The sequence below is a fragment of the Oryctolagus cuniculus genome, chromosome 19 (genome assembly GCF_051225735.1).
Source record: "Oryctolagus cuniculus isolate XC-2025 breed Fujian yellow rabbit chromosome 19, ASM5122573v1, whole genome shotgun sequence".
Classification (NCBI taxonomy): Eukaryota; Metazoa; Chordata; class Mammalia; order Lagomorpha; family Leporidae; genus Oryctolagus; species Oryctolagus cuniculus.
In genome coordinates, this window is record NC_142885.1 from 5,867,992 (window position 1) to 5,883,095 (window position 15,104).

General features: G+C 56.1%; 1 protein-coding gene across 1 annotated transcript in view; it reads right to left on the reverse strand.

Annotated features, from left to right (window-relative positions):
• LOC149120315 (uncharacterized) overlaps nt 1–15,104 on the reverse strand; it is a 34,868-nt gene that overhangs the window by 19,115 nt on the left and 649 nt on the right. The gene's annotated exons all lie outside the window — the stretch shown is intronic.

The following is a 15,104-nucleotide window of genomic DNA, read 5'->3' on the forward strand; positions in this document are numbered from 1 at the left end:
TCTCGGAGCACACACACCCGGAGGCGGAGCTGTCAGACCCTGGCTCCTTCACAGTTCCAGGTCCAGGGGCTGGACGTCCGTCACCCCCCCCCACTAGGCGGCTTCCCCAGGTCCCCTCTGAGCTGTGTCACTCTGTCCCAGGAGACGTCACCTCCCCACACACACAGGAGGCTTCCCCAGGTCCCCTCTGAGCTGTGTCACTCTGTCCCAGGAGACATCACCCCCCCACACACAGGAGGCTTCCCCGGGTCCCCTCTGAGCTGTGTCACTCTGTCCCAGGAGACGTCACCCCCACACACACAGGAGGCTTCCCCGGGTCCCCTCTGAGCTGTGTCACTCTGTCCCAGGAGACGTCACCCCCCCACACACAGGAGGCTTCCCCAGGTCCCCTCTGAGCTGTGTCACTCAGTCCCAGAAGACGTCACCCCCACACACACAGGAGGCTTCCCCAGGTCCCCTCTGAGCTGTGTCACTCTGTCCCAGGAGATCCATCACCCCCAGGTCCCGTCTGAGCTGTGTCACTCTGTCCCAGGAGATCTGTCACCCTCCGGGTCCCGTCTGAGCTGTGTCACTCAGTCCCAGGAGACATCACCCCCCAGGAAGCTTCCCCGGGTCCCCACTGAGCTGTGTCACTCTGTCTCAGTCTCTTCCTCCTGGAGAGGCAGCGCTGTGGGTGTGCTGTGCGAGGGTGCAGGCGTTGTCCAGGTAGGGAGAGACTACATCCACCCAGGACGCCTGGGACATCGCAGCAGAGACGGAGACGGGGGAGCTGGGACTGGGAGGGGATGGAGCTGTCACTGGGGCCCAGCAGAACCTGAACACAGACCCTTCATTCTAATGTCTCCGGGAGTCCCTGACCTGATACGGCAGTCACAGCAAGTGATCCGAAGATTCCAGCCTGCCCCGGAGACAGGACGTCGCACGTGACCGGGAGGTGTTGTCTGCCTGACATCTCCCTGTGGGTCACTGTCCCAGGCCAGGGGTGTGGCTCTGCCTCGCTGTGGGTCACTGTCCCGGGCCGGGGTGTGGCCCTGCCTCGCTGTGGGTCACTGTTCCGGGCCGGGGTGTGGCTCTGCCTCACTGCGGGTCACTGTCCCGGGCCAGGGGTGTGGCCCTGCCTCGCTGTGGGTCACTGTCCCGGGCTGGGGTGTGGCCCTGCCTCACTGTGCAGCCCCCATGCTGATGGGGTCAGGGACCCTGGAGAGGCAGCCTCCCAGCAAGAGCTCCCCTCTGCAAGTGCCAGCGCCCCTCCTCACCAAGAAGCCCAGGAGGGGGAGATCAGGGTCTCAGCTGCCCCCTGAGAGCCGAGCGGGTCTGCACGGATCAGCTTCATTACCAGACCTAAGAGCCGGGATCTCTGCCCAGGCCCTCACCTGGAGGCAGTGAGCGGTGTCACAGACAGCGTCAGCGTCTCTGACTGCACCTGCTCAGACACCTGTCGGGCTGCGAGACTGCTCCAGGCAGCAGCACGCTGGCTGATCCAACAGCTGTGTGTGCATCAAAATTCACCTCCATTTCCCTGTCTCGCGGTGCCCCCGAACCTGGACTGCTGTATGGAGAACTCCGCCCATCCCCCAGAGAGCCCCCCATGGAAAGACCCACTTTAGACCACGGCATCCTAATCCCAGCGAGCCGAGAAAGTGACCCCACTTGGGGAAGGGTCTTTGCAGGTGTGCTTAAGGACAGTCCCACGAGGAGCTCACCCTGAGTTGTCCCAACAGCCTCAGAACCCAAGGACAAATCTCTGCTAAAGACACAGCGAGGGGAGGCACTGGGCCGCGGTGGCAGGGCTTGGAGTGGGACAGCCTCAAGGCCAGGTGCTGACACCCACCAGAGGCTGGAGAGGATAGAGGGGGGCCCTAGGTGCCCACAGGGAGAGAGGAGTCCTGGCCAGGTTCCAGCCTCCTGCAGGCTCCCCCTGGTGCCCGAGTGGCTCCGCCTCCCTCCTCCTGCAGATCTCCACCAGCGTCACTTTCTCCATGAGATCTCTTCCCATCCCTCATTCAGGACTTTCCCAGCCTTCCGGATCTTCCTCCGCCACTCTGTGTTGCTGTGGCTGTTTCTTCTTCACGTGCCACCTCCTATCCCGCTATGCCCTCTTCTTACGTGCTGCGCCCGTCCCTGGTCCCCTGTGCCTCCCCACGATGTGAACTCCAGCCCCGCAGGGACCTACGCTCCCAGGATCCCTTGACTTACCGATCGGAGATGGGCCAGGTGCACGAGGGCAGCTCAGAAGACACCACGTGGAATAAACGAGGAGAACAGAGAAGTACCGACGACCTCTCTCGCGGTACCGTGCACTGGCTGAGACTGCGAAGGAGATGAGCGCGTGTGGCCGTCGCGTGCTGTCTGGCGCACGGCTGAAATACGGCGTTCCTCTGCCCTGCTGACACTGTCGCCACGGCTTTGTCTGCTCGGCTCCATTTAGAAGTCTTCCCACTTTGGAGAATGCATTGCACGCTCTCCGCTCAGGACAGTGGTCTACTTCCTCCCTCTCTGGACCAACGTAATCCCTGGGAAAAGCCATGCCAAGAATAGTGTGATGGGGCCGGCACTGTGGTGTAGTGGGTAGAGCTGCTGTCTGCAGGGTTGGCATCCCACGTGGGCACCGGTTCGAGTCCCAGCTGTTCCACTTCCAATCCAGCTCTCTCTGTGGCCCAGGAAAGTAGTGGTGATGGCCCAAGTCCTTGGACCCTGCACCCACATGGGAGACCCAGAAGCTCCTGGTTTCAGATCAGCACAGCTCCAGTTGTTGCAGCCAATTGGGGAGTGAACCAGTGGATGGAGGACCTCCCCACCCCCACCGCCTCTCCTTCTCTCTAACTCTGAGTTTCAAATAAATAAATCTTAAACAAACAGACTAGTGTTGCCCCACACACACTCCCACAGTCAGCGCCTCCCAGTGGCACTGGCACTGCAGGGGCTTAAGGCAGCAAGGGTCTGCGGCTGGCTTCTCCGGTGCCCCCTGCGACACTCGGGGAGCCCCCTGTGGGGTGGTGGCTTGGGTTTGCACCTCTGTGAGAAGGGTCCATGGCAGCCTGGAGCCTGCTCCCCAGGTCCTTCTCCAGCTTCTTCCTACGGGGCCTGCCATTCACTCCTGCTTACGTCGTTGGCCAAACCCAGCCATGTGGCTGGGAAGCGCTGAGCGGCCACGTGGTGTCCACCACCCAGTGACGGGCACCTCCCTTATGTATTCTGAACCTTTCATTCCTCACTTGGGTCAGTTGTCCTAATGAACTGTTGCTTTCTCTTTTCTTGACTCCTAAGGGCTCTGCGTCTGCTTGCCTGGCAAACCCTGTCCATCTCAGGGGCCAGCCCCGGGCTAGAGTCTGTCTTTTGCCTTGCTTTTATTGTTTTATGCCTTGCAGGGTTTAAAGGTTTTTACTCTGAAGTAAAACATGGGTACGGAGAAAACACACAGAAGGGCGAGTATGAGGCAAGCACCCCTGTGGGCAGCGCCTGGGGGCAAGCAATGCCTCCCAGGAACACCCCCGACCGATGTTCCTATCCCATCCCCCCACAAAGGAACCACCCGCCCTCTGGACTTCTGTGGTTAGGACCTTGTGTGCTTCTGAATAAACGCGCCACCCGGTGCACAGCCCTAGGGCATTATGGTCCCTGACACTCTTTTGCCCCCGTTGCCTAAGGCCCAGCCCATAAGGGGCAGGCTGCGTCCTGTGGCCTCCCTGAGTCCTGTGGCCTTGGTTCCACCTCACTCTCTGTTCTCCAGGTCTCTGCATTGTGCTGCCTGCACCACGGCCCCACAGTCAGGGTCTTGAAGCAGCCTCAGGTTTGGTCCCGTCTCAAAACGCTCGGAGCTGTCTCTCCTAAGAGCCAGAGTGTCTGGTGCAGTTATACCAACAGCAACAGCACAGGGGTGCTTCAGGAAGTTTCTGGAAAACGGAAGTCAAAGATAGGTTTGCTGGGGCCAGCGCTGTGGCACAGCAGGTTAAAGCCCTGGCCTGAAGCGCCGGCATACCATACGGCCGCCAGTTCTAGTCCCGGCTGCTCCTCTTCCGATCCAGCTCTCTGCTGTGGCCTGGGAAAGCAGTAGAAGATGGCCCAGTTCTGTGGGCCCCTGCACCCAGGTGGGAGACCCGGAAGAAGCTCCTGGCTCCTGGCTTCGGATCGGTGCAGCTCCGGCCATTGCGGCCATCTGGGCAGTGAACCAGTGGATGGAAGACCTCTCTCTCTCTCTCTCTGCCTCTCCTCTCTCTCTGTAACTCTTTCAAATAAATAAAATAAATCTTTAAAAAAATAGGCTTGTATTGCCATCAGAAAAAAACTTTAAACTGTGCCTAGATTTTCTCATTCCACAAACTTTTTGAAGACCGCCTGGGTTGTTTTCAAGCAGTAAACGTGAGAGCCAGCATTTCAGCATTGCTGATCTCACTGAAAATGCGTCTGGGACATTCTTATTAAGAATGAAGATGGAGGCCAGCATTGTGGTGCAGCAAGTGAAGTTGCTGCCTGTGACGCGGGCATCCCAGAGAGGCACCGGTTCTAGCGCTGGCTGCTCTACTGATGCAGCTCCCTGCTGAACTGCCTTGTGCAGCAGAAGGTGGCCCAGGTCTTTGTGCCCCTGCCACTGAGTCGGGAGACCCAGAACAAGCTCCTGGTTCCTGGCTTCAGCCACTGTGGTCATTTGGTGAGTGAACCAGCAGATGAAGATCTCCCTCTGTAACTCTGCCTTCCTTTTTTATTAAATATATATGTGTGTGTGTGTGTGTGTGTATGTATGTATATATTTGAAACTCAGGAGTTACACAGAGAGAGAATGAGAGGCAGAGAAAGAGAAAGAGAGGTCTTCCATCCACTAGTTCACTCCCCAGTTGGCCACAACAGCTTGGGCCATCCTCTACTGCTTCCCAAGGCCTTAGCGGAGCTGGATCGGAAGTGGAGCAGCTGGGACTCAAACCAGCGTCCCTATGGGATGCCGGCACTGCAGGTGGCGGGTTCACCTGCTACACCACAGCACTGGCCCCTGTAACTCTGCCTTTCAAACAAATAAGTCTTTCTTAAAAGTAAAGATGGAATTTAAGCTGGGACAGATTTTTTAAGCCATCTCTTCACGGTGGATAAAGGCTATCCATACACTCCTATTTCTCTGCGTGCTTTTAAAAAATCAGAATGGATGATGAAAGTCTCCAAATGCATTTTCAGCACAAAATGGAGACAATCTGTACAATTTCTGAATGGATCATCCATTGGATCTCTTTCCACTGAACTGTTTTTCTGTTCCTCACAGAATGACCTACTTGGTCATGGCGAATTTGAAAACACTAAGCTCATCCACTAACGCGATGTTTATTTCAGAATTTCTGCATCTTGATCATGAATAGTCTAATTGTTGCTGTGATCAGGAGGAAAAAGTACCACTTCTCCCACTGCTGCAAGCCTCGGGAACTAAGAACAGGGTTACGGTCTGGTCACAAAGCAATTCTGCAACACTTCTCTCTCTCTGCTCATGCTCTTGGCTGGCTGCAGCAGATCCTCCAGTAATGACCCCGGGAATGGAGGAGAACGATGTTTCCTTGTCGGTGTCTTCAATTTCTGGACACTTTAGCTAGTGATAAAATCCACACATCATATTTCTGTAAGACTACTGTAAGGATTTCTCGTTTTCCTATTTGATCACACGTAAATATCTTGCTTGGATTCTTTTTCTTCTAAGTATCTTCTTTTTTTATTTTATTTTTTTGCATGATTCCCCAAAGGGGTCTTTTTCTTGTCTTTGAAGCAGGGATTTTCATGCTGACTGCTCTGAGTGACGTGGCTGCACACCTGTTACCGTCGTCTCCTTTGCTGTGACACGGTTGCACACCTGTTACCGTCGTCTCCTTTGCTGTGACATGGCTGCATGCCTGTTACCGTCGTCTCCTTTGCTGTGACATGGCTGCATGCCTGTTACCGTCGTCTCCTTTGCTGTGACATGGCTGCACACGTGTTACCATCGTCTCCTTTGCTGTGACATGGCTGCATGCCTGTTACCATCGTCTCCTTTGCTGTGACGTGGCTGCACACGTGTTACCGTCGTCTCCTTTGCTGTGACGTGGCTGCACGCCTGTTACCGTCATCTCCTTTGCTGTGACGTGGCTGCACGCCTGTTACCGTCATCTCTTTGCTGTGACGTGGCTGCACGCGTGTTACCGTCGTCTCCTTTGCTGTGACGTAGCTGCACGCCTGTTACCGTCATCTCTTTGCTGTGACATGGCTGCACGCCTGTTACCGTCATCTCCTTTGCTTCCGCCATTTTCTGGAATCTCGTTTTCAGATATTTCTTCTGCTTCGTTCTGGTTCTCTCCAGAGCCGACGCATCCGCCTACAGGATCTTCTTGCACAGCTGCTGCCCCATTTTACCTGGTGTTCTCTGGGTTTCCTTTCTCACTTCCTCCTCTACATCAGCTGTTGGCTATGACTTTCTTACCTTTTATGTGGGGCGGCAGCATCCCATTCCACCAACACTTCTAAGGTACTCTTACCCTGTTCTACTACTTTTTTCTTGAAACTTCAGTTTACTCCTCCTGCTCTTTCATTTATTTTAAGATTTATTTATTTATTTGAAATTCAGAGTTATACAGACAGAGGAGACGCACAGAGAGAGAGAGAGGTCTTCCATCCAATGGTTCACTCCCCAGATGGCCACAGCAGCCGGAGCTGCGCCGATCTGAATCCAGGAGCCAGGAGCGTATCTTGGTCTCCCAAGAAGGTACAGGGGCCATCTTCTACTTCTTTTCCAGTGCATTCAGCAGGGAGCTGGATTGGAAGTGGAGCAGCCGAGACTAAAACCTGCACCCATATGGGATGCCAGTGCTTCAGGACAGGGCGTTAACCTGCTGTGCCGCAGCACCAGTCCCCTGCTCTCTCATCTAAAAATCTGAGTATTTTATTTGTTGTACCTGTTACTATTGCTTCATTGTTTTAAAACTTCATGGAAGGGTGAGTGTCATGGCACAATGGGTTAAGCCACTGCCTGCAACTCCAGCATCACTGGTTCAAGTCCTGGCTGCTCTGCTTTCAATCCAGCTCCCTGCTGATGCACCTGGGAGGCAGCAGATAATGGCACAAGTACTTGGGCCCCTGCCACCAACGTGGGCAACCTGAACGGAGCTCCTGGTCCCCGGCTTCTGCCTGGCCCAGCCCCAACCATCGCAGCTACTTGGGGAGTAAACGAACTGGAGGATGGAACCTCCTTAGGCCACTCTGCCTTGCGAATTTTCACCTGCATTTCACAGTGTTGTAGGTGGACTACAGGTCCACATCCTACTTCATGGAGCAGGAAGTCATAACAACGAGGGTAGAATTAAGGCTGCTGACGAATGACCTGGATGTCAGGAGACTGCTCCGGACGCTCAGGGTGGGACCAACTCAATACAATGGTCTTTACGTTTGGAAGAGTCCGCGTCAGACTCAATGTGACAAAAACCCAGCCTCCGGGTGCTGGCTTTAAATATGGAGAAGGAAGCCAGGAGCCAGGGCAAGCAAGTGGCCTGCAGACACTGCGGAAAGCACGAGAGAACAGCTCCACCCCAGGCCTGCAGAGCGGAGTGCACCCAGCACCTCGGAGCTGGCCCAGGGAGCCCGGCATCAGACTCTGACCTCAGCACTGGGAGACAAGGAACCTGTGCTGTCAGAAGCCACCATGTTCACAGTCCCTTGTAACTTCCACAACTGGAAGCGAACACACGCTGCCAAATATTTAATGAGAGTTTGCTGCGTTTTGCTGCTGTTTTTCTCAGTGCCTCGGTGTAGCTACTTGGGCAGGTCTGTGTGTTTACTCCTCGTTGCTGGGTGAGGTTGGGTTTGGGCATCAGCCGTCTTCAGGACAGTTCTGTGGGCAGGGAGGGGAGGCTATGGGAGGCTCTCTGCACAGCTGTCCCCAAACCTGATGGCTTCCATGGGAAGAATGCCCTCCCCAGTGACCCTTCCCCCAGCCCCGCCGTGGTAGCAGCATGAGCCTCAAGGCCATGTCTCCACCGGAACACAGCGCCTGGACGGTCCCCAGCTCTGCCCACTCCCCTGCGCCAGGCCGGCGCGGGCTCAGCTGCTCTCCGCAGCACTGACCCCCACGCTGCAGGTCTCTTCCCACAGCTGAAAATCAAGTCTGCAGTTCTCACTACTCCTTTTTATTTTTCCTGCATTTTTGGTGGTTAAGCAATTCTGAGCTAGAGTTTTGTTCAAAGGAGATTCTCATCTGAATTTTTAGCAAGTGCCCCGGCTGGGCAGAGGGTAGCTCTGGGTCACCCATTAAGAACCACCTGGCAATTCTTCACCATCTCTGCCCTGAATCAGAGGCAAGGACGGAACTGAGCCAGTGCCCGCCCTCGGGCTCCCTCGTGTGCTGTGCAGAACAGATCCACGGCTAAGGGAGACCTTAAGGGCAAAACATCTTGTTTGTTAAACCAAAGAATCACGGAGAGCCAACAGCTCTGTGTGCCTGACATATTCCTCACGTAATCTGCAGGGCCCGGCACTCTCGCCACTCCGTGGGCTGACAGAGAAGGGGGCAAGAAGCACCTCTTAGTGTGTGGGAAGACTCCCGTTCAGAACAAAAGGACTTCAGGGGGTCCACGGCCGCCACCACAAGGTGATGCCAACCCGAACACCCGTCAGCAAACGACCGGATGGACAAGTTCTGAGGGTCTCCTACAGTCTCAGTCTCACTCACATTCCCCAGGGGACTGTCACAGTACAGCCTGCAAAAGGAAGGTTCTGACACCTGCTGTTGCATGGGCAAACTGTGAGGACACGGTGCCGAGTGGAAGAAGCCGGTGACAAAAGGGCCAGTATTGGGGCCGGCGTTGTGGCATAGCGGGTAAGGCCACTGCTTGTAGTGCCAGCATCCCATATGGGCGCTGGTTCCAGTCCCGGCTGCTCCACTTCCAATCCAGCTCTGCAATGGCCTGGGAAAGCAGCAGAAAATGGCACAAATCCTTGGGCCCCTGCACCCATGTGGAAGACCCAGAGGAAGCTCCTGGCTCCTGGCTTCAGATCGGCCCAGCTCCGGCTGTTGCGGCCATCTGGGGAGTGAACCAGCAGATGGAAGACCTCTCTCTCTCTCTCTTTGCCTCTCCTCTCTGTAACTCTGCCTTTCAAATAAACAAGTCTTAAATATATCTATGTATCTATCTATATCTATTAGATATATATATATATATAGGTCCAGTGTTGTGAGATTCCACTTATCTAACGAGTTCCATCTCGAGAGAGAGAGAAGGTAGAAGGGGGGGTGGCTAGGGGCTGGAGGGCGTGCAGGGCACTGTTGTCTAATGGATGGTCAGTTTCTGTCGTATGAGACGGAAAGAGTGCTGGATGGCGACACACAGCCTCACCCATCCACCCAGAGGGCAGATTCAGATTCAGGAAGAGCAGTCCTAGCAAGGCTGAGTTCACAACCTGGAAGACCGGGCGCTGGTGGCCAGCACGCCCAGGCGGTCTGCAGCAAGCTGTGTGCTTCCCAGCAGACAGGACCCTCCCCGGGTTCCTCGCGGCAATCTCCCTGGCACTTGCTTCAGCTCCTCTGGCCCTCCTAACATCCTGGTAGTTTCAGAACTTCCCAGGTGCATGCGCCGTGGCTGCCAGCCAAGCCAGCTCCTCCTGCAAGCTGTTAGGCCAGCCAGTTGTCTACTCACAGCTCAACACTGAAACGGAACCCCATGTCTGCATCTCAGAGCTGGACGGAGAGACGGGTCACACAGCCGGAGTGCACGCCATGCCCAGAGATGACCCTGCAAAACGGCTACGATGCATGTTCTGTGTGATGTGCTTTGAAAAACAAAAAATATTTAAGACCAGAAATCCAATCCTCTCCTAGCACAATGATCCAGCTGATGATGAAAATGCCTTTGACTCCTTAAACCCTTAAAAGCATCTGTGTGGTCCATGCCACGAGGGCCAGTGAGCAGGGAGGGCCGCTCCCAGATGCGTCTGGGCTGTGCCACGGGAGCAGTGAGCAGGGAGGGCCGCTCCCAGATGCGTCTGGGCTGTGCCACGGGAGCAGTGAGCGGGGAGGGCCGCTCCCAGATGCGTCTGGGCTGTGCCACGGGAGCAGTGAGCGGGGAGGGCCGCTCCCAGATGCGTCTGGACTGTGCCACGGGAGCAGTGAGCGGGGAGGGCCGCTCCCAGATGCATCTGGACTGTGCCACGAGGGCCAGTGAGCGGGGAGGGCCACTCCCAGATGCGTCTGGACTGTGCCACGGGAGCAGTGAGCGGGGAGGGCGCTCCCAGATGCGTCTGGGCTGTGCCACGGGGGCAGTGAGCGGGGAGGGCCGCTCCCAGATGCGTCTGGGCCGTGCCAAGAGAGCAGTGAGCGGGGAGGGCCGCTCCCAGATGCGTCTGCACCGGAAGGAGACATGCAGTGCTGACGGGAGAGCTCGCAGTGTGGGCAGCAGGGATCCCGACGGGAGAGCTCGTGGTGTGGGCGGTGGGGGTCCCGACGGGAGAGCTCGCGGTGTGGGCGGTGGGGGTCCTCCCCCACCCCATGCTCACTCCGGGAAGAACTACAGACACTTGGGTCCTTGCTGGGCTTGTCTGTTACTCGCGTGGAGGACGTAAGGGGCTACCGTGTCCCTCCTGGAATTTCTACAGTAACATCCTAACCCCCCGTCTTCAGAACTCAACTGTATGTGACGGTGGAGCTCTCGAAGAAGGAATGAAGTCAACAGGGGTCAGCGGGGTGGGGTGGGCCCCCATCCCAGGAGACGAGCAGAGGAGGACACACACACACACACACACACACGAAGATGGCGCCTACAAGCCAAGCAGGGGCCCCAGAGGAAGCAGCCCTGCCCACACCCCACCTCGGACCCTGGATTGTGAGAAAATACATTCCTGTAGTTTAAACCCTCGCTGCCACCCCAGTGTGGGCTCTTCTGTCACACTGGCCCCAGGAAGCTAACACAGGCTGCGGGTGCAGCCCCTGCAGGGTCCATCACCGACCTGTGTCCCCCAAACCCTCACACCCCCCGGGCTTTTCTTCGCCCTTCAAGCCCTCAGGAAGTAATAAATACCATGCCACTTGAGTCTGACAGCAGTGGGCCACTGGGACGGGTTCTCAACGAGCAGAGGACATGGAGGTGGACGTGCCCCGGCCCTGTCTTGGGTTCCTAACAGGGAGCGTCTGGCCCAGCCACACACCCTCCCCGCGCCCCCACCCAACCCTACACGTCTGGAGCTGCAAAGCTCCCCCGAGATTCCTACTACAATCAATGGCGGTGTCTTCTCCAAGTTTATTTCCACCTCAAGACGGGCAATTATCTGAAATTTATCTCAGCTAAGAAGAGAGGACATTACTGTGATTCTCACCTGCACTTGGCAAACACTGATGCATTCCCCCAGGTGTGTGGAAGCCAATTAGCGTCTCTGTTAATACGAGTTAATGTGAGGAACAGTTAAGGGCATCTCTCACCAGGCAGTGCGCCAGGCACTGCGGATCTGAAGACGGCAGAGAGAGATGTGGGGACTGGCCCAGGGGAGCAGAGCGTCCCCCGAGAACCAGAGACGAATGCAACAGAAACAGCGATGGGCCCAACAAAGGGAGGACCAGGGCTCGGAGAGAGGCGACAGAGGCCAGGTCAGCCCAGGTGCTCAGCAGGTGGGGCGGCTGCTCGGCTCCGCATCGCTGTGAGAGGCTGCTGAGCACAGAGGCCGGGCCCTGCCTCAACTTCCCTTTCACAAGCTGCTGAAACCTGCATTTTTTAAAAAAAAAAAGTTTATTTATCTATTTGAGAGAGTTAGAGAGAGCACGAGACAAAGGGAGAGAAATCTTCCATCTGCTGGTTCACTCCCCAGATGGCCACGATGACCAGGGCTGGGCCAGATCGAAGTTAGCAACCAGGAGCTTCATCTGGGTCTCCCACATGGGTGCAGGGGCCCAAGGACATGGGCCATTCTTTGCTGTTTTCCTGGGTCATTAGCAGGGAGCTGGATGAGAAGTGGAGCAGCCAGGACTCAAGCCAGCACCCATATGGGATGCCAGCACCACAGACAGTGGCTTTACCACAGTGGCTATGTCTCCTTGTTTTGTTTGTTTCTCAAAATTTATTTTGAGACAGAGATATTTTTCCGTCCACTGTTTCACCCCCCAATCTCCCACAACACACCTGGGACTGGGTCAGGCCAAAGACTGGAGGCAGGGACTCACTGGCTCTCCTATGTGAGTGGCAGGGACGCAAGCACTTGGACAATCAATCACCTGCTGCCTCCCAGGATGCGCACTAGCAGGGACTTGAACCCAGGCACTCTGATACGGAAGCAGGCACCCCAGGCCGTGTCCCACTGCTGCCCCACACGCCACGCCTGAAGAGCTGAAGTTCCCAGGTGATGCCCATCGTCCTGGCCAGTGACCCTCACTTGGAGAACTATCAAGCCAAACCACTACGGAGTGACTGAGACTGGGTGGAGCTGAGAAGGAAGTGGGAGGTGAGAGGAGAAAGGCGGGCAGACCCAGACTGGGAAGAGAAGCCGGAGAGGAGCCATGGGCAAAGGGAATGCGGTGAGCCTGCCCAGGCTGAAACCAACAGGACAAACCCGCACCTGGTAGTGTGCACAGCAGCTGCAACCCAGCTGCCCTTCAGAGGTGAGGGGTGGGCCCGCGCTGTGGCGTAGCAGGTAAAGCTGCCACCTGCAGTGCCGGCATCCCATACGGGTGCTGGTTCCAGTCCCAGCTGCTCCACTTCCAATCCAGCTCCCTGCTAATGCACCTGGGAAAGCAGCAGAGGATGGCCCAGGTCCTTGGGCCCCTGCACCCATGTGGCAAACCTAGAAGTGGCTCCTGGCTTTGGCCTGGTCAGCCCTAGCCATTGCGGCCATTTGAGGGAATGAACCTGTGGATGGAAGGCCTCTCTGTCTCTGTCTCTCTTTCTCTCTCTGTAACTCTGCCTTTCAAAAAAAAAATAAATAAATTTTTTTTTATGTGAAGGGGAAGGCAAACCATGGTCCCTCCAGAGATCAAGGACAACAAATAATCTGTCAAGCCCCAGAAAGCCCCAGAGGAACTTTAAATGCCTCCAGCTAGTAAAGAAGCCAGTCTGAAAACCACACGCTATGATTCCTATCACAGGGTGTTCTGGAAAGGGCAAACTATGGTGACAGGAAGGAGGAGGTGGTGGTGAACAGGTGGAGCACAGAGAATTTCCAGGGCACTCAAACTCCTCTGTGTGCTGTCACAGGGACGGACACGCGTCACTGTCCTGTGTGTGCTGTCACAGGGACGGACACGCGTCACTGTCCTGTGTGATGTCACAGGGATGGACACGCGTCACTGTCCTGTGTGTGCTGTCACAGGGACGGACACGCGTCACTGTCCTGTGTGATGTCACAGGGACAGACACACGTCACTGTCCTGTGTGATGTCACAGGGACGGACACGAGTCACTGTCCTGTGTGTGCTGTCACAGGGACGGACACGCGTCACTGTCCTGTGTGTGCTGTCACAGGGATGGACACGCGTCACTGTCCTGTGTGTGATGTCACAGTGATGGACACGCGTCACTGTCCTGTGTGTGCTGTCACAGGGATGGATACACGTCACTGTCCTGTGTGTGCTGTCACAGGGATGGATACACGTCACTGTCCTGTGTGTGATGTCACAGGGATGGATACGCGTCACTGTCCTGTGTGTGATGTCACAGGGATGGACACGCGTCACTGTCCTGTGTGTGATGTCACAGGGATGGATACGCGTCACTGTCCTGTGTGTGCTGTCACAGGGATGGATACACGTCACTGTCCTGTGTGTGCTGTCACAGGGATGGACACACGTCACTGTCCTGTGTGATGTCACAGGGATGGACACCATCACTGTCCTGTGTTATGTGTCCCCATCCATCCAACAAACCCACAGGATGGCAGCAGGCCTTGTGACACAGCAGGTTAGCCACTGACCTGCACACCCGCCTTCCATATCTGAGGGCCTGGATCAGCTCCCACCTCTGCTTCCAATCCAGCTTCCTGCTACTGCACCTGGGAGACAGCAGTGATGGCCCAGGTGTCTGAGCTCCTGCCACTCATCTCGCAGTTTCTGGTTCCTGGTGTTGACCTGGCCCAGTCCTGTCATGAGCATTTGGGGAACAAGCCAGATGGAAGATCTGTCTTTCTTCCTGTCCAACAGAAAAGGCTGAGGGTGGGAGGCAGAGGGAGCAGGCAGGTAGGAAATCGGAGAAGACGAAAGCCGGCAGGGATGCTGGCAGCAAGAGCTGCCAGAGGCACCAGACAGGTGTGCTCTGTGTGTGGAGCTGGATGCCTTTACATCTTACACCTCATTTGCAGCCAAAACAGGTCTTTCAGATTTATTCTATTTCTTTGAAAGGCAGGTGACAGAGAGGGAAAGAGAGTGACAGAGAGGGAAAGAGAGAGAACGAGAGCTCTCCCATCCACTGGGTCACTCCCCAAATGGGGCTGCAACAGCTGGGCTGAGCCAGGCTGAAACCAGGAGCCGGGAACCCTACCCAGGTCCCCACATGGGTGGCAGGGGCCCAAGTACGACAGCCACCTTCCACTGCTTTCCCAGGTGCATTGGCAGGGAGCTGGACTGCAAGTGGAGCAGCTGGGAATTCAACACAGAATGCAGGTGCCACACGCGGAGGCGTGACCTGCTGGCCACAGTGGCAGCTCCCGAAGTCTTCCCTCCCCGTTTTAAAGGTGTCCTTTGGGCACTGTCCTGCTGAACCCCAAAAGGCCTGCCGGAAGGCGTCCTTAAAGGGCCAGCTGCCTTTCAGTGTCCCCTGGGGGCTCCGTCTGGGGAACATGAAGTCCCCGACCCCTCAGTCTGGCCTCAGTGAGTGATGCCCCAGGCCACCCCGCCCACTACGTGCGTCTGTTTTCATGACTTTCTCCTCTACGAGGCCAGGAAGGTCCGTGCCTTCTTCACGTGTGCGTGTGGCACAGCTGACTCATCGGCTCCATGATGTCCTTGGAGAGCCCCACACACGACAGCAGAGCTTTCGTCTTTGTTTTTAGACTGACTTCTATGCAACCAACTCTTAGGAAACTCACGGCATAAAACGAACCAGCCCAAGGCGCGTCGTTGGTGGCACTGGCTCACTCACTGTGCTGTGCACCCAGTTCCAGAACATTCTCAGGCCCCTGGAAGGAAGCCCACCCTC